We start from the raw sequence: 23,289 nt of genomic DNA on the forward strand, positions 1-23,289 counted from the left end.
CCGATGTTGGGGAAGTCCAGAACCAGGGGACATAGTCTTAGGATAAGGGGTAGGCCACTTAGGACTGAGATGAGGAGAAACTTCTTCACTCAGAGAATTGTTAACCTGTGGAATTCCCTGCCGCAGAGAGTTGTTGATGCCAGTTCATTAGATATATTCAAGAGGGAGTTAGATATGGCCCTTATGGCTAAGGGGATCAAGTGGTATGGAGAGAAAGCAGGAAAGGGGTACTGAGAGAATGATCAGCCATGATCTTATTGAATGGCGGTGCAGGCTCGAGGGGCCGAATGGCCTACTCCTGCAATTATTTTCTATGTTTCTAAAGAAATAGTAGGGCCTATTAGAGACCATAAAGGTAATCTATGGTTGGAGGCAGAAGATGTGGATATCATTCTTAATGAATACTTTGCGTCTGTTTTCACAAAAGAGAGGGGTGATACAGACATTGCAATCAGGGAGGAGTGTGAAATATTAGATGAAATAAACATAGTGAGACAGGAAGTATTAAGCTTTGAAAGTGGATAAATCCCCAGGCCCGGATGAAGCAAAAGAGGAAATAGCAGAGGCTCTGACCATCATTTTCCAATCCTCCCTGGCTACAGATATGGTGCCGGAGAACTGGAGGACTGCTAATGTGGTACCTTTGTTTAAAAAGGGAGAAAGGGATAGATTGAGTAATTACAGGCCGGTCAGCCTAACCTCGGTGGTGGGAAAATTATTGGACAAAATTCTGAAGGACAGGATAAATCTTCATTTATAAAGACATGGATTAATCAAGGATAGTCAGCACGGATTTGTTAAGGGAAAGTCGTGTCTGACTAACTTGATTGAATTTTGTGAGGAGGTAACAAGGAGGGTCGATGAGGGTAGTGCGTTTGATGTACTGTATATAGATTTTAACAAGGCCTTTGATAAGGTCTCACATGGTAGACTGGTCACGAAAGTAAAAGCCCATGGGATCTTGGGCAAAGTGGCAAGTTAGATCCAAAATTGGCTCAGAGGCAGGAAGCAAAGGGTAATGGTTGATGGGTGTTTTTGTGACTGGAAGCCTAATTCCAGTGGGTACCGCAGGGCTCAGTAATAGTTCTCTTGCTTTTTGTAGCATATATCAATGAATATTGGGAGTATGATTAAGAAGTTTGCAGATAATACTAAAATTGGCTGTGTGGTTGATTGAAGAAGAAAGCTGTGGACTGCAGCAAGATATCAATGAACTGGTCGGCTAGGCAGAATCCAATCAGGACAAGTATGAGGTAATGCTTTTAGGGAGGGCTAACAAGGCAGGGGAATACACATTAAATGGTAGGATATGAGAAGTGTAGAGGAACAAAGGGACTTTGGAGTGCATGTCCACAGATCCCTGAAGGTAGGCGGCCAGGTAGATAAGGTGGTTAAAAAGGCAAAGGGAATACTTGCCTTTATTAGCCGAGGCATAGAATACAAGAGCAGGGAGGTTATGCTTGAATGGTATAAATCACTAGTTAGGCCACAACTAGCGTACTGCCTTCAGTTCTGGTCACCAAATTACAGGAAAGATGTGAGTTCACTAGAGAGGGTACAGAGGAGATTTACGAAGATGTTGCCTGGACTGGAGAATTTTAGCTCTGTGGAAAGATTGGATAGGCTAGGTTTGTTTTCTTTGGAACAGAAGATGCTGAGGGGAGACCTTATTGAGGTGTATAAAATTATGAGGGGTCTAGATAGAATGGATAGGCTGGACCTATTTCCCTCAGCAGAGGGGTCAACAAACAGGGGGCATAGATTTAAAGTAATTGGTAGAAAGCTTCGAATGGATTTGAGGGGAAATATTTTCACCAAGAGGGAGGTGGGTGTCTGGAACTCACTGCCTGAAAGGGTGGTAGAGGCAGAAACCCTCACCACATTTAAAAAGTACTTGGATGTGCACTTGAAGTGCTGTAACCTACAAGGCTACGGACCAAGTGCTGGAAAGTGGAATTAGGCTGGATAGCTCTTTGTTGGCCAGCGCAGACACGATGGGCTGAAATGGCCTCCTTCCATGTTGTAAATCTCTATGCTTCTATGATAAAAGGCTGTGGATGCTGGGTCAATTGACATTTTCAAGACTGAGATTGATTAGGTAAGGGTATCAAGTGATATGGAACACAGGTGGCTAAATAGAGTTGAGGTACAGATCTGTAATGATCTAACTGAATGGCAGAACAGACTCCAGGGGCTGAATGGCCTTCGCCTGTTCCTGTGTAGCACGCTCGAGGGGCTGAATGGCCTTCTCCTGTACCTATGTACACATGCATATATCTGTTCTGCTCGAACAGTGATGTATAAAAATGCTCCAGATATTAAACCTGTAGGCACTGTGTAATTGCAAGAAGCGTTGATCTAAAGTAGGTTGCACTGTCTAATAATTATTATAACGGTTTACAGATTATCAGGGACAATGAGCCTGAATGTATCAGAAGCCAGAACAAGCATAGATTATCTCAACCCTGTAATTAATTAACCAATTAAGCAATCAAAAGCAATTAGCTTAAAACAATAAGGTCTGAATCCTCGGACCGTTTTAACACTTGCAATTCTTCGGTCACATTAGGGGTTTTAACCTCCTTGTTCCAATCATCATGGTTGGGAACAACTTGAGGAAAGGAGATTTAGAATCAATCCGTACTCTTTTCCAAATAAAGTGTAATTTCTCAATACATTCGTATTATCACAGTTAAGGACAGAAATTACTTTTGGCAGCATTAGTCACCCAATTAAGATTAATAACTCTCTTTAAAAAAAAATCAAACAGAGAAATGTCACACAAATGTGATAAACATTGATTTGCTCATATCCCTGACAGAAGCAGAGCTCCGTCATGCCTCAAATAGGGAAATTTCCATGGCATCTAATTTTCAATTTTAGATCGGAAATGCAAGTTTAAAATTGGCTTCAGTTTAGTGTGGCTTAGATGCAGGGGTTGATGATACACTGACTGTCGCTCATTGTGCCGAAGCACATTGGATGCCAGCTTCCTGTATTATGAGGTGCAGAGGCCTATCAAAAACCCAGTTGAGGCCTGCAACGTTTTCAAAGCTCAGAGACTGGCAATAAACTATGCCTAAGCCTCATTAAGGGCCTCGGAATGTATTTAAATAATGACAAGTCCCATAATGCAGCCGAAGTGCTTAAGCAGTTTGGAATCCCAGAAAATTATATAAGAGCATGGAATTTTCCATGCGGGCTTTACTTCCCTATAATACCTACCTTTTTCTAAGCAAGAACCTAGGGAGCCATCATCAATGCAAAATTTTATCAGGAACTCAGTTATTTTCTGGAAGGAAGTACAAATGCAATTGTTTTTCTTTTGAACATTTGTATAAATGTTGTATAAATTAAGTATTGTAATAGCAGACAGTCTTGTGTGTTTTGACTCCTATGTACTTATCTCATTTTCAAATAAATCTCACTATTTAATTTTCACCTGAATGGTACAGTCTGACACTGTGATATTTATTGCCTTTCAAAGTGGACAGGAGAATATGGTGGACAGTCTTTTTTGCAAAAAGCCTGTAACAAGAATAACTGTTAGTATTGTGTCAAGCTAATCCATTCACACTTTGTATAACATTACAAATTTCAGTTCACAAGATGTGGGTTTGCTTATGTAAACTGACGTTTCTCGGTAAAGATAAATTAAGCGTGTTGGGAGAAACCCAAAATTGTAATATTCAGGTAATTTCTAGCCTCTACAGTTGTAATGTATTTGCTTCAAGGGTTCTTTGCTTATAATTCATAGCAACACATTGCTATTACAACTAGTTGGTTTATTAGCAAAATGTTTAACAATCATACTACACCTTACCAATTTATCCACCAGGCTCACAACCATCTGCCTAAATGTGGATCTCCCGAATCCAACTGGCTGGGGTTTTATTCAGTCTTGTGAGCATCACGTGACTGGCTAAGCCACTCCCAACTCAACAACTATTTTGGTGAAAACTATAAATCAAGTGCCCCCTTATTAAAGGGGCACTAAAACTGACAAATTAAACTTTTAACATTAAAGGATCAAATTAAAATTTGGTTGCCGGGGGTGATGATGCACTCCAGTCCCACCTCTCGCAGAAGGCCGTGAGCATACCGGTGGACACCGCGTGCTCCATCTCTAGGAACACCCTGGCTTGAACATAACTGCGGAAGAGAAGCAGGCAGTCGGGCTGAATGACCCGCTCGACCACCCGCTGCCTGGACCGGTTGATGGCCACCTTGGCCATGCCCAGGAGCAGTCCTACGAGGAGGTCTTCCGACGTGCCCGCTCCCCTCCGCACCGGATGCCCAAAAATCAGGAGCATGGGATTAAAGTGCAACCAGAATTTGAGGAGTAGCCCCTTCAACTGATGGAACAGGGGTTGCAACGTCACACACTCCACATAAACATGGAACATGGACTCTTCCAGACCGCAGAAATTACAGGTTGCCTGGGAGTCAGTGAACCGACTTAAAAACTTATTGTGCGGGACTTTCCCGTGCAACACCCTCCAGGCCAAGTCACCAATAAATAGAGGGAGGACTCCCGCATAGAGAGCACTCCATTGGGGATCCCCACTTCCTCTGGATGGCAAGATGGTGTGCCATGGCATGTCCGGACGGCAGAGGAGGATGGCAAAGTGGAGAGTGTGCAAGAGCATCCCGTACAGGAATTCCCTCCGCGCAGAACTAAAAGGCACGGAGGGGATTTCCCAGAGGAGGCTCAAGTTCTGAGGTGCTGGCTCCTGAGGGAGGTTTCAGGGCTTGGCGCCGATGATGAATTCCGTCTGGACGGGGGTCAGTTTGGACGGGATCGCCTCATGTGCTTGAGCCTCCTCGATACACCTAGTGGAGGCAGGGCCCAGTGCTATTTTTAGCGACTCAATGACATTGGCCACGAGCCGGACATTGGCCCAGGATAGGTGCCATGCCAGCTCTTCTAGCGCCATCCAGCCTGCTCCTCCGCCATCCAGTAGGTCCCTGACTCTGGTCACCCTGCCAAATAAAGCCCTCTCGTCTGCCTGCCACCTAAAACCGCACTCTTGGAGGTACAGATTCTTGAGCAGCAGCTTCCGAAGGACAGCTGCCATTCCAGACGGGGGAGAACTGTGCTTGGTGGTGACTTTGTTCCAGACCCTGATGAGTTCCTGGTAAAAGACAGGCAGCCCCCGCATGGCGGTCCTGACGCCCCCCAGGTTTACAAACAGGAGCTGTGTGTCAAAATTGAGGCAGTACTGCTGGCAGAAGAAATATGTCGCCAGCGCACACCATCTGGGAGGATGCTTGATGTAGAGGTATCTCTGCAGGGTTTCAAGATGGAAAATCGCAGCCTGGGTTCTCGCGCACACCAGCGCCTGACCGCCTCCCTAAGCGGGAGACTCAGAACCGCAGCCGAAACCTGTTGTCCTAGAAGTTGACGAGCTTCTTCTGTATCTTGGTGATAAACACAGGGGAAGGGGTCAAAGTGACCAACTGGTACTGCAGCATAGCGGCCACCAGTTGGTTTATGATTAGCGTTCGACCCCTGTAGGATAGCACTCGGAGCAGTTCTGTCCAGCGCTTGTAGGCGAGCGGTGAATTTGGCCTCCAGCTCTTGCCAGTTTACTGGCCAGTCTAAGGTAGACTCCCAGATGGGTTGTACTCCAGGCAAAAGGCCTGAACTCCTCCGGCGGGGGTCCACCGGCCACTGACCCACCAGGAGTCCAGAACATTTAATTTTTTTAATTCCCCAGCTGCCCTGGTGGGATTTGAACTCACGTCTCTGGATCATTGGTCCCGGCTTCTGGGTTGTTAGTTGAGTAACATAACTACTATGCTACCCGACCCGCGTTGGAGATTCCTAAGGTATCAAGATGGTAGATTCACCATCCCAAGATGTATCGCATTAGCTGAAGAGACTCAAATGAGCTGTTCCCCTTTTCAGCAATTAGTAGGAAAAAGATATCAGGATTTATGTTGATGTATAGAGCAATATTCTTAATGGTGATTAATACTTACCATAAATCAACAGGATCTGTGTCTGCATAAGCATAATAACAATTTAATTTTAAGTGTCAGAAAAGCAAAACAATTACTAGCTTCAATTTAAGGTCAACAGGATAATGTTTAAAGTCTACAACAGTTGTACAGACCAGGCAGGTAATTTCCATTATTTATAATTAGAAGTAACAATAATAACATTTCTCATGTCATTCTGTCACATGGATGATATGATGGGAACAAAACACTGTGCTATCGGATAACAACATCTTCCTCTGGGTGGTTCTAGTTTCAGCTCTGTGTGTGAGTCATTGGTTATTTTCCTATTTATAAGCCTTTTTTTTCAGTTCCTAACTTTTAGCTAAAGCCATGCACATAAGGGTAAATGTTATAGTATACATACTGTGCTTAAGAAGTTGTGATATTGTGAAATAAAGAATGAGCTTATTTGTCATCATCGTCATAGGCAGTCCCTTGGAATCGAGGAAGACTTGCTTCCACTCCTAAAGTGAATCCGTTGGTGGCTGAACAGTCCAATGCCAGACCGAGAGCCATAGACACTGTCACAGGTGGGACAGACATCCGTTGGGGGAAGTGGGTGGCGGGGGGGTGAGACTGATTTGCCGCTCGTTCTTTCCGCTGCCTGCGCTTGACCTCTTCATGCTCGCGGTACTGAGATTCGAAGAGCTCAATGCCCTCCCAGATGCATTTTCTCCAACTAGGGCGGTCTTCGGCCAGCGACTCACAGGTGTCAGTGGTGATGTCGCACTTTACCAGAGAGGCTTTGAGGGTGTCCTTGTAACGTTTCTGCTGCCCACCTTTGGCTCGTTTGCCGTGAAGGAGTTCCGCATAGAGCACTTGCTTTGGGAGTCTCCTGTCTGGCATGTGAACTATGTGACCTGCCCAGCAGAGCTGATCAAGTGCGTTCAGTGCTTCAATGCTGGGGATGTTAGCCTGGACGAGGACGCTGATGTTGGTGCGCCTGTCCTCCCAGGGGATTTGTAGGATCTTGCGAAGACATCGTTGGTGATATATCTCCAGCGTCTTGAGGTGTCTTCTGTACATCGTTCATGCCTCTGATCCATACAGGAGGGCGGGTATTACTACAGCCCTGTAGACCATGAGCTTGGTGGTAGAATTGAGGGCCTGGTCTTCGAACTCTCTTTTCCTCAGGTGACCAAAGGCTGCACTGGCACACTGGAGGCGATGTTAAATCTCTGCATCAATGTCTGCCTTTGTTGATAAAAGGCTCCCGAGGTATAGGAAGTGGTCCACATTGTCGAGGGCCGCGCCATGAATCTTGATGATTGGAGGGCAGTGCTGTGTGGCAAGGACAGGCTGGTGGCGGACCTTTATCTTACGGATGTCAAGCGTAAGGCCCATGCTTTCATATGCCTCGATGAATACATCGACTATATCCTGGAGTTCAGCCTCAGAATGTGCACAGACGCAGGCGTCGTCCACGTACTGCAGCTCAACGACAGAGGTTTGGGTGGTCTTGGACATGGCCTGGAGGCGGCGAAGGTTAAACAGCTTCCCACTTGTTCTGTAGTTTAGTTCCACTCCAGCAGGGAGCTTGTTGACTGTGAGGTGGAGCATGGCACCGAGGAAGATTGAGAGGAGGATTGGAGCAATGACCCAGCCCAGTTTGACCCCGGTCCGGACATGGATTGGGTCTGTAATTTAAGCGCTGGTAAGGATCACGGCCTGCATGTCATCGTGGAGCAGACAAAGGATGTTGACAAACTTTTGGGGGTATCCAAAACGGAGGAGGACGCTCCATAAGCCCTCATGGTTGACAGTGTCAAAGGCCTTTGTAAAATCGAAAAAGGCCATGTATAAGGGCTGGTGTAGCTCCCTACATTTTTCCTGCAGCTGTCACGCTGCAAAGATCATGTCCGTTGTGTCCCGTAGGGGACGAAATCCGCACTGTGATTCCGGGAGGAGCTCCTCGGCCACAGGGAGAAGACAGTTGAGGAGAACTCTAGCGACAACCTTGGGTTGACAGTGGATAGGCAATGGCAGACATTTAAAGATTACATGGATGAACTTCAACAATTGTACATCCCTGTTTGGCGTAAAAATAAAACGGGGAAGGTGGCTCAACCGTGGCTAACAAGGGAAATTAAATCCAAGGAAGAGGCATATAAATTGGCCAGAAAAAGCAGCAAACCTGAGGACTGGGAGAAATTTAGAATTCAGCAGAGGAGGACAAAAGGTTTAATTAGGAGGGGAAAAAGAGAGTATGAGAGTGAGCTTGCAGGGAATGTAAAAACTGACTGCAAAAGCTTCTATAGATATGTAAAGAGAAAAAGATTAGTGAAGACAAATGTAGGTCCTTTGCAGTCAGAATCAGGTGAATTTATAATGGGGAACAAAGAAATGGCAGACCAATTGAAGAAATACTTTGGTTCTGTCTTCACTAAGGTAGACACAAATAGCCTTCCGGAAATACTAGGGGACCGAGGGTCGAGCGAGAAGGAGGAACTGAAGGAAATCCTTATTAGTCAGGAAATTGTGTTAGGGAAATTAATGGAATTGAGGGCCGATAAGTCCCCAGGGCCTGATAGTCTGCATCCCAGAGTACTTAACGAAGTGGCCATTGAAATAATGGATGCATTGGTGGTCATTTTCCAACATTCTATAGATTCTGGATCAGTTTCTATGGATTGGAGGGTAGCTAATGTAACTCCTCTTTTTAAAAAAGGAGGAAGAGAGAAAACAGGGAATTATAGACCGTTCAGCCTGACATCGGTAGTGGGGAAAATGTTGGAATCAATTATTAAAGATGTAATAGCAGCGCATTTGGAAAGCAGTGACAGGATCGGTCCAAGTCAGCATGGATTTATGAAAGGGAAATCATGCTTGACAAATCTCCGAGAATTTTGTGAGGATGGACAAGGGAATATTTGGACTTTCAAAATGCTTTTGACAAGGTCCCACACAAGAGATTAGTGTGCAAAATTAAAGCACATGGTATTGAGGGTAATGTATTGATGTGGATAGAGAATTGGTTGGCAGACAGGAAGCAAAGAGTAGGAATAAACGGGTCCTTTTCAGAATGGCAGGCAGAGACTAGTGGGGTACCGCAAGGTTCAGTGCTGGGACCCCAACTATTTACAATATACATTCATGATTTAGACAAAGGAATCGAATGTAATATCTCCAAGTTTGCAGATGACACTAAGCTGGGTGGCAGTGTGAGCTGTGTAGAGGATGCTAAGAGGCTGCAGGGTGACTTGGACAGGTTAGGTGAGTGGGCAAATGCATGGCAGATGCAGTATAATGCAGATAAATGTGAGGTTATCCACTTTGGAGGCAAAAACAGGAAGGCAGAATATTATCTGAATGGTGACAGATTAGGAAAAAGGGAGATACAACGAGACCTGGGTGTCATGGTACATCAGTCATTGAAAGTTGGCATGCAGATACAGCAGGCGGTGAAGAAGGCAAATGGCATGTTGGCCTTCATGGCGAGAGGATTTGAGTATAGGAGCAGGGAAGTCTTGCTGCAGTTGTACAGGGCCTTGGTGAGGCCACACCTTGAATAGTGTGTTCAATTTTGGTCTCCTAATCTCAGGAAGGACATTCTTGCTATTGAGGGAGTGCAGCGAAGGTTCACCAGACTGATTCCCAGGATGGCAGGACTGGCATATGAAGAAAGATTGGATCGACTCAGCTTATATTCACTGGAATTTAGAAGAATGAGAGGGGATCTCATACAAACATATAAAATTCTGACGGGATTAGACAGGTTAGATGCAGGAAGAATGTTCCCGATGTTGGGGAAGTCCAGAACCAGGGGTCACAGTCTAAGGATTAGGGGTAAGCCACTTAGGACCGAGATGAAGAGAAACTTCTTCACAGAGAATTGTGAACCTGTGGAATTCTCTACCACAGAAAGTTTTTGAAGCCAGTTCATTAGATATATTCAAAAGGGAGTTAAATGTGGCCCTTACGGCTAAAGGGATCAAGGGGTATGGAGAGAAAGCAGGAATGGGGTACTAAAGTTGCATGATCAGCCATGATCATATTGAATGGTGGTGCAGGCTCGAAGGGCCGAATGGCCTACTCCTGCACCTATTTTCAATGTTTCTATGTTTCCAAGTGGCTGATAACAGGGAGATTCCCCTGTAGTGGCCGCAGTCGAACTTGTCCCCCTTTTTAAAGATGGTGACGATCACTGCATCTCTGAGATCTCCCGGCATGCTCTCCTCCCGCCAAATTAGAAAGATGAGGTCATGTATCTGCGCCAACAGCGCCTCTCCACCATACTTTAGTACTTCAGCAGGAATTCCTTCCGCACCCATAGCCTTGTTATTCTTGAGCTGTTTTATGGCTTTGCCTACCTCATGTAGCATTGGGGTTTCACTGAGGTGGTGGCAGGTCGCATGCTGAGGGCATGGAGTTGAGAAAATTCGTGTCAAAGGCAGAGTCTCGATTGAGGAGATCTTCAAAGTGCTCCTTCCAGCAGGCCCTGACAGCATCGGTATCCTTGATGAGTGTTTCCCCGTTCTTGGCCAGGAGTGGGGTGGGGCCTTGGGAGTTTGGACCGTAGGTAATCTAGATTGCAATGAAGAATCTTTGCACATCATGGCTGTCGGCCAGTTGTTGTATCTCCTGTGCTTTCTCCACCCACCACCTGTTCTTTAGGTCCCGGGTTTTTTGTTGGATCTCAGCCTTGAGCAGTCTGTAATGTTGCTTTTCTGCTCCCGAGTTGGGTTGTTGTTTGAGGCTCAGAAATGCTCTGCGCTTATGACCTATTAGTTCTTGGATCTCCTGATCATTTTCATCAAACCAGTCCTGGTGTTTTCTGGTTGAGTAGCCAAGTGTCTCTTCACAGACACAGGTTATGGAGACCTGGAGGGCAGACCAAGCGCTGTGGGCATTCAGCATCTCCAGGTCATCAAGACACGCCAGATTAGCTGTGAGGCACTGGCTGTATAGGGCTCTCTTAGCTGGGTCTTTAAGTGGCCTGGCATTAACTTTTTTGCGACACTTCTTCTGCTGTCCCCTCTGCTTTGGGGCTATGTTTATATTGAAGATGGATCGGATTAGGCGATGGTCCGTCCAGCAGTTGTCAGCTCCTGTCATGGCGCGGGTGATGCGCACATCCTTGCGATCCCTAACTCAAACGATGACATAGTCGAGCAGGTGCCAGTGTTTGGAGCAAGGGTGTTGCCACGATGTCTTGTATTTGTCCCTCTGGTGGAACAGGGTGTTGGTGATGAGGAGTTTGTGTTCTAGACATTTTGTCAGGAGTAGGGTACCACTGGAGTTGGCTTTCCCTACCTCCTCTCTGCCAATCACGCCTCCCCAGAGGGCTGTGTCTTTGTTGACCCTGGCATTAAAGTCACTTAGGAGGATCAATTTGTCACCCATGGGGACGCAGGACAGAGATGTCTTGAGGTTGGAATAAAAACCCTCTTTAGCCTGATCCATTGCATCGAGTGTTGGGGCATGCGCACTGATAACTGTGGCACATTGGTTCCGAGATAGGGTAAGGCAAAGAGTCATGAGGCATTCGTTAACCCTGCAGGGGGAGTCTTTGAGGCGGTCGACCAGTTTATTTTTAACGGCGAAGTCGACTCCATGAAGGCAGCGTTCTTCCTCTGGTTTTCCTTTCCAGAAAAAGGTGTAACCTCCACCTTGTTCCTTGAGCTGGCCTTCCCCTGCCCGCCGGGTCTCGCTTAGGGCGGCGATGTCAATGTCAAAATGTCTAAGTTCCTGGGCAACTATGGTGGTGCAGCGTTCCGGCCTGTTGCTGTTGGAATTGCCCATGAGGGTCCTGACATTCCAGGTCCCGAACTTCATATTAACGAAGTGGAAGATGCATGTACATAAGTTCTTTTAACGTGGGGTGGCCGCTGCATACCGGCAACCACACGGGCTGAGCTGAGCAAGGTCTTGGTCCAGTGGCAAGGGTGTCCAAGACAACTGGAGACCTGGCATGCTGTATATGCCTAAATGCCCATGGCGAGATGTTGGCCAACAAGCTCGCCGCCGAATAGCGCCATTGATGGTAGATGGCCCGAAGCTTGGTTGGGGGGCAGGCATTGGGAAGGTCAGCTGACTGCTAGGGTTCCAAGTGATGTTTTGTGAAGTTTCTTTCAAAGGTTAAAAATTTCCCGAAGTTTCCAAGTTGTTTTAAAATTTAAGAGTTTAAAAGTTTTTCCAGATTATTATTTTTTTAAGTTACACAGGTTGATTGAAGGTTTAATAAATAGATTAAGAGTTGATTAAAAGTTATAGAAAAAAAGTTCTCCAAGTTGATTAAAAATGTAAAAGTTTTCCCGAATTGTTTAAAAAGTTTAAAAGTTGATTAAAAGTTTAAAAATGGAGTCCCTTCGGCCAGTTGAGCGCCGGCCCCAGGCAGAATGTTTCACAGTACTGCCAGAACACTCCACCCCAGCGTCTTCCTTGTGGCTGGTGGGCCAGCGGGCCCCGAAGAGCACGGCAGGCCCCGGCGGACCTCAGAAGAGTCAGCGGGCCCCGAAGTGCTGGCGGGCCGCAGAAGAGTCGGCAGGCCTCAGCGGGCCTCAGAAGAGTTGGCGGACCCAGAATAACCAGTGGGCCCCGGGGTCCTTCGGCCCGGGGTAGAAGCAGGCCGGTGCGGGGTCCCTTCAACCTGGGATAGGTGGCAAAAATGGCCACCATGATCCACCCTTTGTCTATGATTGGTCCCCTTGGAGGATAAGCCACACCCTGAAGTTTCACAGGAATGTGTAACTAGAAGCACCCATCCCAAGGTCTCCCTGACTTTGCAAATTGTAACTCGATCTACTTTGACTTCCTGAAGTGACAGAGGACAGAGCTCCCCAGAAGACAGCAAGGACCAGCCGAAGTGCCTTACCCCAGTCCAAGTACATCCCTCGCCCAGCCAAAGTGCCTCCCCCAGTCGAAGTGCCTTACCTCAGGCCAAGTACATCATCCCTCTCCCCCTTCCCCTTCCCCCCCCCCCCCCTCCAACCCCACCATAGATGGGGCAGGCATTGTGCACGGATTGTTAACAGATTTATTGGATATGAAGTGAAAGTGAATAGTGACAGTGTCGTGACTTTTGGATATCATCCACTCCAACGATGTCACTTTTAGGGGGTTGGAGGAACATGATCCGTCTTCCCCCCCAATATGTCGTTACTATATAGTATAAATGCACACGAGGCCCATACTAGAGAGAAGGTCACTGTGACCAGTAACCTTTATTAGCCAGCACTGAAGTGATGAAGGTGGGTGAAGCTTCCCCTTTTATACCTGAAAGTCCAGTTTAGCAGTGTCTCCCACAAGTTCACCACCGAGTGGTCAGTGTTTTCACGGTGTACAACTTAAGTCAGCTTACACATGGATTACAATGACAGTTGAATACATGACATCACCTCCCCCGCAAAGTCTTATTGGGATCACAGGTTAATCTCTCTGGTGGTTTACGCTCCCTTGTAGAGTGCCTGAGTCGGGGCTCCGGTTGTTGGGTGCTGGCCTGAGTGTCTGCTGTTTGCGGTGCCTCAGGCCTGTCCGGACTGCTCACAGTGACCGGGCTCTCCTCCACTTGGTTCCGGTGTTCGGTCACCTGTGGTGGAGTGAATTCTACATAGTGTTCTTCCTCGGTTTCTTCTATGGGGTTGCTGAACCTCCTTTTTGTTTGATCCACACGTTTGCGGCAGATTTGTCTATTGGTAAGTTTAACTACCAGAATCCTATTCCCCTCTTTGGCAATCATAGTGCCTGCGAGCCATTTAGGCCCTGCAGCGTAGTTGAGGACAAAGACAGGGTCATTGACATCAATACATCGCGCCCTCGCATTCCCGTCATGGTAGTCACATTGTGACCGGCGCCTACCCTCAAAAATTTATTTCATGGTGGGGTGTATGAGTGATAACCTGGTTTTGAATATCCTTTTCATTAGCAGCTCTGCAGGTGGAACCCCTGTGAGCGAGTGTGGTCGGGATCTATTGGCCAACAGGAGGCGTGATAACCGGCTTTGTAGGGAACCCCCTTGGATTCTAAGCATCCCCTGTTTGATTATCTGCACTGCTCGTTCCGCCTGGCCGTTTGAGGCCGGCTTGAACGGTGTCGTTCTGACATGGTTGATACCATTTCCTGCCATGAAGTCCTGGAACTCAATGCTTGTAAAGCACGGGCCATTGTCGCTGACCAAGACGTCCGGTAGACCAGGGGCGGCAAACATTGCACGTAAACTTTCTACCGTGGCAGAGGATGTGTTTGAATTGAGAATGTCACACTCGATCCATTTGGAGTAGGCGTCTACTACAACCAAAAACATTTTTCCCATGAAAGGACCTGCGTAGTCCACAGGGATGCGTGACCATGGCTTGGCGGGCCAGGACCAGGCGCTAAGGGGGGCTTCCCAGGGTGCATTGCCCAGCTGGGCACACGTGTTGCACCTGCGAACACAAAGTTCCAGGTCTGCATCTATCCCTGGCAATTGCCTTCATGACCTGTGACCTGGCAATTGCCTTCATCATGACAATGCCCGGGTGCTCATTGTGAAGTTCTCGGATGAACGCCTCTCTGCCCATCTGGGGCATGACTATTCGGTTTCCCCATAGTAGGCAATCGGCCTGAATCGAGAGTTCATCCTTGCGTCTGTGAAATGGTTTAAATTCCTCAGGGCATGCCCCATACGTGGCTGCCCAGTCCCCATTCAGGACACATTTCTTGACTAAAGACAGTAGCGGGTCTCTATTTGTCCAGACTTTGATCTGACAGGCTGTCACAGGTGAGCCTTCGCTTTCGAAAGCTTCAGCAGCCGTGACCATCTCAGCAGCATGCTCAGTTGCCCCCTCGGTGGTGGCTAGTGGGAGCCTGCTGAGTGCATCGGCGCAGTTTTCAGTGCCAGGTCTGTGCCGAATTGTATCGTCATAGCAGCTAACGTGAGTGCCCACCTCTGTATGCGGGCCGATGCGTTTGCATTTATGACCTTGTTGTCGGCCAAAAGGGACGTTAGGGGTTTGTGATCTGTCTCCAGCTCAAATTTCCTGCCAAACAGGTACTGGTGCATTTTTTTTACTGTATATACACATGCAAGCACTTCCTTTTCTACCATCCCATAGCCCCTTTCTGCCTGGGACAGAATTCTGGAGACATAAGCTACCGGCTGTAACTGACCCTTGGCATTGACATGCTGTAACACACACCCGACCCCATAGGACGACGCATCGCACGTTAACACAAGTTTCTTAGATGGGTCATATAGCGTTAACAGATTGTTGGAGCATAACAAATTGCGTGCTCTATCAAAAGCCCTTTCCTGGCTGTCCCCCCAGACCCATTCGCGACCTTTGCGTAGGAGCACGTGTAGCAGCTCTAGCAGCGTGCTCAATTTGGGAAGAAAGTTACCAAAATAGTTCAGGAGCCCCAGGAACGAACGCAGCTCCATCGTGTTACGGGGTCTGGGTGCTCTCTGGATCGCTTCAGTTTTGGACGCAGTAGGGCTGATCCCGTCTGCTGCTATCCTCATCCCCAGGAATTCTACCTCTGGAGCTAGGAAGACGCACTTCGCCTTTTTCAATCGCAGACCTACCCGGTCCAGTCTGCGTAGCACCTCCTCCAGGTTGTGGAGATGTTCTTCAGTATCGCAACCCGTGATGAGGATGTCGTCCTGTAAAACCACCGTCCCTGGAATCGACTTGAGGAGACTTTCCATGTTTTGTTGAAAGATTGCGGCGGCCGAGCGAATCCCGAACAGACATCTGTTGTACTCAAACAACCCTTTGTATGTCGTGATGGTGGTCAGCTTCTTCGACTCACTCGCCAGCTCCTGGGTCAGGTAAGCTGAGGTTAGGTCCAATTTTGAAAAAAGTTTGCCACCGGACAGCGTCGCAAAGAGGTCCTCCGCTCTCGGTAGTGGGTACTGGTCTTGGAGTGACAACCGATTGATGGCGGCCTTGTTATCACCACATATCCTGACCGACCCATCCGCCTTGAGCACCGGCACAATCGGGCTCGGCCAGTCCCGGAATTCGACTGGCGAGATGATGCCTTCCCTCAGCAGGCGGTCCAATTCGCCTTTTATCTTTTTCCGCATCACGTACGGCACCGCTCTGGCCTTGTGGTGTACTGGCCTGGCATCCGGGTTTATGTGAATGACTACCTTGGTCCCCATGAAAGTACCAATGCCGGGTTGAAATAGTGAGTCAAATTTGTCCAGGACCTGTGAGCATGATATTCGTTCCACAGAAGAAATTGCATTGACATCGCCCCATTTCCAGTTCATGACAGAAAGTAAACTCCTCCCCAGCAGTGCGGGACCGTCCCCCGGGACAATCCAGAGTGGCAATCTGTTCTCCGAATCTTGGTGGGTCACGACTACCGTGGCGCTGCCTAGCACCGGAATGATCTCCTTTGTATATGTCCATAGCTGTGCGTCAATCAGCAATAATTTTGGCCTCCTGGCCTTGGACGCCCACAACTTGTCGAACTGTTTGATACTCATCAGGGACTGGCTGGCCCCCGTGTCTAGCTCCATTGATACTGGGATGCCATTGAGGAGGAGCACTTTCATTATTATCGGTGGTGTCCTGGTGTATGAACTGTATATATGCTCCAACTGTATATAAGCTGAACTTCAGCTTCCAGCGATTTCCCCCAGTGTCCATTTGGCCTCCATAGGGCTTACATTGGGCCCGTCCTCCTCGTACATGAACCTGGCTGCAGGCTTCCTGCACATACGCGCCAAGTGACCGCTGACATTGCAATTTCTGCAGGTATATTGCTGATACCTGCAAACTCTGGCTGTGTGTTTGCCTCCACAGCTCCAACATGAGCCGTTGTTGGAAACAAAAGGTCCATTACCAGTCAATCATCTCTGACTGTCTCTGTAACTGTCCTTAAGCACACCATTAACAGGTGTTGATGGCCCCATTACTGGCCGCATTGTCCCTTGCGATGGCATGAATCGCCATTCAGCTAGCCATTGTCTCTGTTGAATTCCCCCTTTGGGTTCGACTACATGCTCGGGCATGTCCGATTGCCCCTGTCTGCCTGGAGAACTGTGTGCCGCGTTAACAATGTTGACTCCCTGTCCATTTACTGCATTTAAACCAAGATTTTTGTCAAACATCATTCTGGTCCCTTCCTCCCCTGAGATAAATGTCTGGGCCATCAAAGCCGCCGTTTCCAGAGTCAAGTCTTTGGTCTCAGTCAGTTTCCTGAAAACCTGTCTCACAGCATCTCCGCTCTGCATGCATCTGGGAACATACATAGGCTTGCCAGTCGCCGGAGGTCTGCCACGAAGTCTGGAATGCTTTGCCCATCTCGCCGCCGGTGCATGTAAAACCGGTGTCTCACCATGTGCATGCTGCTCGCTGGTTTAAAGTGTTCCCCGATCAACTTACTGAGCTATTCAAAAGTCTTGTCTGCCGGCATCTCTGGCGCGAGAAGGTCCTTCATCAGGGAGTACGTCCTGATCCACAAACTGTCAGATGAGCCCTGCGTTTGTCGGCCGAATCCTGTCCTAGCCATTACTTAGTGACGAAACTTTGCTGTAGTCTCTCAATAAAATCATCCCAGCCATCACCAACACAGTACCTCTCGTCTGTGCTGCTAGTGGCCATGCTCGCGTGGTTTAAATCCCAGTTTCTTGTCGCCAGTAATATGTCGTTACTATACAGTACAAATGCACACAAGGCCCATACTAGAGAGAAGGTCACCCTGTGACCAGTAACCTTTATTAGTCAGCACTGAAGTGATGAAGGTGGGTGGAGCTTCCCCTTTTATACCTGAAAGTCCAGGTTAGGAGTGTCTCCCACAAGTTCACCACCTAGTGGTCAGTGTTCTCACGGTGTACAACTTAAGTCAATTTATACATGAATTACAATGACAGTTGAATACATGACACCCCCCACCCGTGTTCCCCCCTCACCCATGTCCCTCTCTCCCCCCGGCTCTCTCTCCCCCCGCCTCCCCCCCCCAGCCTCTCTCTCTCTCCCCCCCCCACAGGCTCTCCCTCCCCCCCCAGCCTCTCTCTCCCCGCCAGCCCCTCTCTCCCTCTCTCCCTCTCTCTCTCTCTCTCTCTCTCTCTCTCTCTCCACCCCCCCCCCCCAGTCTCTCTCTCTCTCTCTCTCTCTCTCTCTCTCTCTCTCTCTCTCTCTTCCCCCCCCCAGTATCTCTCTCTCTCTCCCCCCCACCCCCCAGTCTCTCTCTCTCTCCCCTCTCCCCAACCCCCCACAGTCTCTCTCTCTCTCCCCTCTCCCCCACCCCCCACAGTCTCTCTCTCTCTCTCTCTCTCTTTCCCTAGTCTCTCTCTCCCCCCAGTCTCTCTCCCCAGTCTCTCTCTCTCCCCCCCAGTCTCTCTCTTGCTATCGGGCCCATGCTGGCTGTTCTCAGCCCCACGCCCACCGCTCTCGGCCCCAGGCACCTGTCTGTCAAAAAAAGTGCAGTACAAATAGTTACATTGTTAAATAAAATGTTGGAATGTATTTCCCATTTTGCACATCAACTTTGATTTCAAACAAGTTAACTTTTGCAAGAGCTTCTCATAACATTCCTAAAACTCCCAGAAATGTTTCTAATAACAACAACTTGTATTTATATAGTGCCTTTAACGTAGCGAAATGTCCCAAGGCACTTCACAGGACGTAACATAAGAACATAAAAAATAGGAACAGGAGTAGGCCATTTGGCCCCTCGAGCCTGCTCCGCCATTCAATAAGATCATGGCTGATCTGATCTTGGCCTCAACTCCACTTTACTGCCCGCTTCCCATAACCCTTGACTCCACTATCCTTAAAAAATCTGTCTATCTCCACCTTAAATATATTCAATGACCCAACCTCCACAGCTCTCTGGGGTAAAGAATTCCAAAGATTCACGACCCTCTGAGAGAAGAAATTCCTCCTCATCTCTGTTTTAAATGGGCAACCCCTTATTCTGAAACTATGCTCCGATTTCTAGATTCTCCCACAAGGGGAAACATCCTCTCTGCATCTACCCTCTCCAGCCCCCTCAGAATTGTCTATGTTTCAATAAGATCTCTCATTCTTCTGAACTCCAATGAGTATAGGCCCAAACTGCTCAACCTATCTTCATAAGAGAACCCCTTCATCTCATCAACCTAGTGAACCTTCTCTGAACAGCCTCTAATGCAAGTATATCCTTCCTTAAATACGGAGACCAAAACTGTACACAGTACTCCAGATGTGGTCTCAGCAACGCCCTGTACAGTCATAGCAAGCCTTCTCTACTTGGATACTCCATCCCTTTGCAATAAAGGCCTACATTCCATTTGCCTTCCTAATTACATGCTGTACCTGCATGCTAATGTTTTGTGCTTCATATATAAGGACCCCCAGATCCCTCTGTACTGCAGCATTTTGTAGTCTCTCTCCATTTAAATAACAATTTGCTTTTTTATTCTTCCTACCAAAGCGGATAACCTCACATTGTACCACATTATACTCCATCTAACAAATTTTTGCCCACTCACTTAGCCTGTCTATATCCCTTTGCAGATTCTTTGTGTCCTCTTCAGAACTTTCTTTCCCGGCTATCTTTGTATCATCAGCAAATTCGGCTATATTATACTCGGTCCCTTCATCCAAGTCATTCATATAGATTGTAAATAGTTGCAGCTCCAGCACTGATCGCTGTGGCACCCCACTAGTTACAGTTTGCCAATCTTAAAATGACCCATTTATCCCAACTCTCTGTTTTCTGTTAGTTAGCCAATCCTCTATCCATGCTAATATATTACCCCCAACAGCCTGAGCTCTTACCTTGTGTTGTAACCTTTTATGTGACACCTTATTGAATGCCTTCTGGAAATACGAATGCTGGTTCCCTTTTATCCACCCTGCTTGTTACATCCTCAAAGAACTCTAGCACATTTGTCAAACATGATTTCCCTTTCATAAAACCATGCTGACTCTGCTTGATTATATTATGCCTTTTTAAATGTCCTGCTACTGTTTCCTTAATAATATACTCCGGCATTTTCCCAACGACAGATGTTAGGCTAACTGGTCTATAGTTTCCTGCTTTCTGTCTGCCTCCTGTCTTGAATAGGGGCATTACATGGGGGCCACAGGATCAGGATAATAGATCCTCTCTGTCTGAGTTCTATGACATTTTCATTATTCTTGTTAGCACTGCTCCCTGCCCCCACCCTACCCCCTAAAAAAAATCTTTTTAGAGCCTTGTTTACCCTATTTTGGAAGGGTAGCAATTCTTGGAATTAGTGTGAGTTAATTCTTCATGACACTTTCTCCTCACACACGTTTTCTCACGTTTCAATGTCTGCTAAAATTAGCAACGGGTGGAATATTGGGACCAGTATCTTATAACATTACCATTTCCATGTGGGATATGATTTGAATGGAGACTACAAAGATGGGGATGGTAAACGGTAAGATCAGGCATTGAATATATGTAACAAAGAATGAAAAAGACACAGTAGTCTGTGATCAATCTCTAAGGTTACTGAAAACGCTGATAGCGATGCTTTTAAGCACATGTTATGAAAGGTCCTCTTACCCAATGTTAAATGCAAGGTTGTTTAAGCTGGTGGTACTTGTTCATAGTTTGGTCAAATAGTCAGTTCTCCAAGGCAACAAAGGATGATAAAGCAAGTAAGTGGCAGTAAAATTCTGAAGGACATGCACAACTTTAGTATTAGTCATTAAGATTTATCTCCTAAAGTCTACTAATTTAGAGGAAAATGTAAATAATTGTACAGTTAATAAAAGTAAATATTTAGTTCAAATATGTTAACCTGAAAACAAAGATTATATCTTCGGGTTGACCTATCTCAATCCAATCTGATTTCCTTCAGACAGCAGAAGGCCGAATGGGCAGTGTACCAGCTGAAGAGATGTGGATGATTGAAAACTGCTTCATCGAGGCCAACTCCAGAAGCATATATCAATGGTTGATCTAAAGTGGTCTAGGTTGGACCTCCTTTATACGGTACTTCCTTATCCGGTATGATTCTGGTGGCTGGGGGCACATGCGCAGAACGCGGCTGACCTCCACCCCGACTTTGGGGCCCACCGACACTTGCTGAGCACCCCGACACTCAGCCTGCCATGGGCCCGCCAACACTCAGCCCGCTGGGGCCTACCGACACTTCGCGGCCTACCCGGGACACCGACCTCCTCCCCCCCCTCCCCAACCTTGGGCCGCCTCCCCCACCCCACCCCTCCCCCCTTGAGTTGACTTCCCTTTATCCGGCAAAATCCCTGATTCCGAACAAGCCAGATCCCGAGGGTGCCGGATATGGGAGGTTCAATCTGTATCTTCTTCTTAGACAGTCCCTCAGAGTCGAGGATGAGTTCTCAATTGACTGATGAGTCCAATCTCTGTCACAGATGGGGCAGACGGCATTTGAAGAGCCGGGTGGGTGGGGGCCTGGGTTGTCGTGCGCTCCTTCCGCTGTTTGCACTTGGCTTCCGCTTGCTCCCGACGAAGAGACTCGAGGTGTTCAGCACCTTCCCGGATGCTTCTCCTCCACTTTGAGCGATCTTAGGCCAGGGATTTCCAGGTGTCAGTGGGGATGTTGCACTTTTTCAAGGAGGCTTTGAGAGTGTCCTTGAAGCGTTTCCTCTGCCCACCTGGGGCTCGCTTGCCGCGTCGGAGCTCTGAGTAGAGCGCTTGTTTTGGAAGTCTGATATCGGGCATGCAGTATGTCTACAATACAGTATACAAATACCAATAAGCATGACCAAATTGAAGTACGGTAGTAAGCGCAAAGGATGTGGTAGCTCCAGCACAAGCTGGAAGTATAAATGCTGATGCCACCATGGTCATGCTTACAGTGCAATCCTGCCTTACCCATATTTCTTACCACTTTTAATGAGTACCCTGTTCATACTGTTAGAAGAAATAAGACAGGTTGAATGAAGTGTCACGGTTATTTTTAATTAGAGATGTAGAATGGCTGTTTTGCCGTAATATAGAATGCAGAATCTGTGACCTACATGGTAGTGCAGGTCAATAATTACATGTTCTAAACAGAAGACTGTCATCTAGGTATGATTGATGGAGGATACGCAATAGAAAAAGAAAAATGAGGTCAGAATTCCTTTTACACAGATACTGGCTCATTGCCAGTTTTTAAATCGAGGAGACTCTAACATGTAAGACAAATCAGTGTAGCTTGGGAATATTATACAACCGAATATCCTCAGTACGAGAGGTTTGGGACATTGGGCTAGAAATTCGGTTTTGTGTTAAAGCGGGTTTTTTTACGGAAAAAAAACGCTATGACATCAAGTCGAACATTCGGGAAAAAATGGGAAAAATCGGCTTGCACGAAGATTCGTGGCGCAAACCGCAAATTTTCTGCAACCTTTCTCCAAGACCGATATCGCTGCGAGTTGGGCCCAGGGAGGGGGTTTCCAAAAAACAAAAAATAAAAAAAATCACAAAACATTCACAAGACTCTTTTTTCTAGCGAATCTCTGCAAAAGAATTTAAAAATAAAAACTTTAACTTACCTTTTTTGCTGGGTTTCATACCTACTGCCGTTCCAAGAGCTGCACCGACAGATTTTTCCTCTGTGGTTTTTTTTGGTCCCACCTACGGGTGACCGCTGAGCCAAATATCGGGCGAAAACGCTTTTTCCAGTCTTGCACGCCGGCGGTCCGCTCCCCAACGCTATTTCAAAACCGCCAGCGCAAGACTTCAGGGAATTTCCTGCCGCACCATTTTCTGCCCAAAACAGCAAAATACTGCCGAAAAACCCAGCGCACGGTTGCCGAATTTCCAGCCCATTGGTTTAATTGATATTATTTAATAGAGTAATAGCTGATTCAGTTTGATATAGTAGAGTTTAAGGAGCACTTAATACTTCTGTTGTATCGCGGTATACTATCCATTATAATTAGCTCAAAGGTGATCGTACTTATCTGTGGCAATATCATTTTCAAATTTTAACTGACTGATAAAACTAAAAAGGAAACAGCACACAGCTCAGAAACCTTAGGCTTACCATAGACTTGTTAATATATAGAAATATTCATATGTTTTAGTTGATGTATATTGTTGTTAATGTGTTTTTGCCTTTTTTCTTTAATATGTTCAGAATATTTTGAATTGGTTTGTTTTTGAAGTGTAAAAAAGGTCTCTATTCAAATTAACCTAAGGCACATGTGTATATCAATTGCAATTAGTATAATTGATTAAAGCATAATGTGTAATCACATAACAATTATACTCTCCATGGTTCCAAAGACAGGACTTTAGAGACTGTGGGGAACTCTAGTTTCTTAATGACTTGATTAGCATATATTAATTATATAAAATTGGCATAATTATAATATCATCAGGAGTATCAATTCATTCCTCTAATGGCTGTGAACTGTTGCA

This window comes from Pristiophorus japonicus, chromosome 13 (assembly GCF_044704955.1).
Source record: "Pristiophorus japonicus isolate sPriJap1 chromosome 13, sPriJap1.hap1, whole genome shotgun sequence".
NCBI classification, from domain to species: Eukaryota; Metazoa; Chordata; class Chondrichthyes; family Pristiophoridae; genus Pristiophorus; species Pristiophorus japonicus.